Below are 2,895 nucleotides of genomic sequence, written 5' to 3'. Positions count from 1 at the left end.
TGTAAGAAGGGACCATTCCCTGGAGAAGGATGTCATGCTTGGTAGGGTGGAGGGTCGACGAAAGAGGGGAAGGCCTTCAAGAGATGGATTGATATGGTGGCTGCAATGATGGGCTCAGGTATAGCAGGAATTGTGGGGCTGGCGCGGGATTGGGCAGTGTTTCGTTCTGCTGTGCATGGGGTCGCTATGAGTTGGAAACGACTCAACAGCACTTAACAACAACAACATAGTAAATGGTATTGTTTCTATTATTTCTTTTCAGAGATCTCTTGGTTGGTGTAGAGGAATCCAACTGATTTTTGTATGTTGACCTTGTATCCTGCTGCTTTGCTGAATCTCTTTACTAGTTCCAGTAGTTTTGTTGAGTATCTGGCTTTTCGATGAACAGGATCATATCATCCACAAATAAAGAGAGATAGTTTTACTTCCTCTTTGCCAATTTGTATACCTTTTATTTCTCTTTCTTGCCTTATTTTCCTAGCCAGAACTTCCAATCAATGTTAAATAGAAGCAGTGATAGAGGGCATCCTTGTCTGGTTCCTGTTTGTCAGGGAAATGCCTCGAGTCTTATTTTCATTAAGGCATTAATAATGATGTTGGCCATTGGCTTTGCAAATATGCCTTATACTGTGTTGAGGAATTTCTCTTCTATCCCTATTTAGCTGAGATTTCTGAACAGGAATGGGTGTTGCATTTTATGAAATGCCTTTTCTGCATTGGTTGATAAAATCTTATGGTCCTTTTCTTTAGTTTTGTTTATGTGGTGGATTACATTTTCTCATGTTGAACCATCTTTGCATACCAGGTAAGAATCCCACTTGTTCAGGATGTATTATTTTTTTTTTTTTAATATGTTGTTGGATTCAGTTGGCTAGGATTTTGTTGAAGATTTTTGCATCTATGTTCATGAGGGATATTGATTTGTAGTTTTCATTTTTAGTGGTGTCTTTCCCTGGTTTTAGTATTGCTGTTATGCTTGCTTCATAAAATGGATTTGGAGTATTCCATCTTTTGTATGTTCTGGAATAGGTTGAGTATTATAGATGTCAACTGTTCCTGAGTATCTGGTAAAATTCTCTAGTGAAGCCACAGAGACCAGGACTTTTCCTTGTGAGAAGTTTGTTTTTTTGTTTTGTTTTTGTTTTTTCAATGACTTGTTCAATTTCCTCTTTCATTATGGGTCTGTTCAAATATTCCTTCACTGAGTGGGATAGTTTAGGTAGGGTTTGTGATTCTAGAAACTTGTCCATCTCTTCTAGGTTCTCATATTTGTTGGAGTACAGTGTTTCATAATATTCTGTCAGTATCTTTTTTATTTCAGTTGTGATGACACCCATTTTGTTTACTGTTCTTGTAATTTGCATCTTCTCTTTCTTTGATTTTGTTAGATTTGTCAGTGGTTTGTCAATTTTGTTAATCTTATTGAAGAACCAGCTTTTTAAAATTTTCCATATTATTTTTTTGCTTTCCATTTCATTTATTTCTGCTCTGATCTTTATTATTTCCTTACTTCTAGACTCTGTGGAATCCATTTATGGTTCTTTTTCTAATTGTTGGAGTTTTTGGTTTTGCTTCTTTCCTCTTTTTTGATGTATGCATTTATTGTTATCAAGTGACCTCTGATTACTGCTTTTGCTGTGTTGCAATAGTTTTGGTATGATGTATCTTCATTCTCATTTGTTTCTAGGATTTATTTTTTTATTTAACTTTTTATTTCTTCTATTACCCATTAGTTTTTGACCAGTGTATTGTTCAACTTCCATGTTTGATACTTTTCTTCAATCCTCCTATTATTAATTTCTAATATTTTACCATTGTGATCCAAGACGATGCTTTGTAGTATTTCAATGTTTTTGAATTTATTGAGGCTTGTTTTATGTCTTAACATATGATCTATTCTGCAGAAGGATCCAGGTGTACTGGAGAAGAATGTGATTTGTGCTTTTGTTGGGTGGAATGCTCTGTATGTCTGTGAGGTTGATTTAGTTGATTGTGTTGTTGAGTTCTTCTGTATCTTTGTTGAGTATTTTTCTAGTTGATGTTCTCCCTTGAAAGTGGTGTGTTAAGTCTCCTACTACTCTTGTAGACTTGTCTATTGTTCCTTTTAATTCAATTAATATTTGTTTCATGTATTTCAGAGCACTTTCATTGGATACACAAATATTTTTTAGCATAATGTCTTCTTTGTCAATTGACCCTTTCAGCATCATATAGTGTCCTTCTTTGTCTCTTTTTTTTTCACCTTAAAGTCTATTTTATCAGAAATTAATATTTCCACTCCTGCTCTTTTTTTGGTTACCATTGGGCTGTTATGTTTTTACCCACCCCTTAACTCTTAATTTGTTTTTATTTTTGTGTCTAAGATGGGTCTCTTGTAGACAGCATATCAATAGTTCATCTTTTCTTATCCAATCTGACATTCTCTTTCTCTTGACAGGTGCATTTAATCCATTCACATTGAGTGTAATTAATGATAGGTATGAATTGATTGCTGTCGTTCTATTGTGATTTTTTGCCATGTTGTTGGGGTTTCCTTGAAATTTCCTCAGAACTTTTCTGTTCTGAGTTCACTTTGTTGTGAAGTGTATCCTCTTTTTTCCTTTATTGTTGATTTTGTGCTTGTAAACCAATGTTTTCCTTCCTTCTTGATTTGCTTAAGGAGATTGTTCTTTTTTTATCTGTTGTTGTTGTTATGTGCTCTCGAGTTGGCCCCGACTCATAGCGACCCCTCCTTGGGTTTCTGAGGCAATATCACTACGGAAGTAGGATTAATTTCTTTTTTTTTTTTTACCTTTTTTTATTATTTTATTAGGATTTGGGTGAAGATTTACAGAGTAAATTCACTTTTCATATAGCAGTTCACATATACTTTGTCTCATGTCATTGACCAAAATT

The sequence above is a fragment of the Orycteropus afer genome, unplaced genomic scaffold (assembly GCF_000298275.1).
Source record: "Orycteropus afer afer isolate SDZICR_OR568_19922 unplaced genomic scaffold, OryAfe1.0 scaffold00725, whole genome shotgun sequence".
In the NCBI taxonomy this organism is placed as follows: Eukaryota; Metazoa; Chordata; class Mammalia; order Tubulidentata; family Orycteropodidae; genus Orycteropus; species Orycteropus afer.
The sequence above is the reverse complement of the archived record's forward strand: the minus strand, read 5'-3'. Positions refer to the sequence as shown.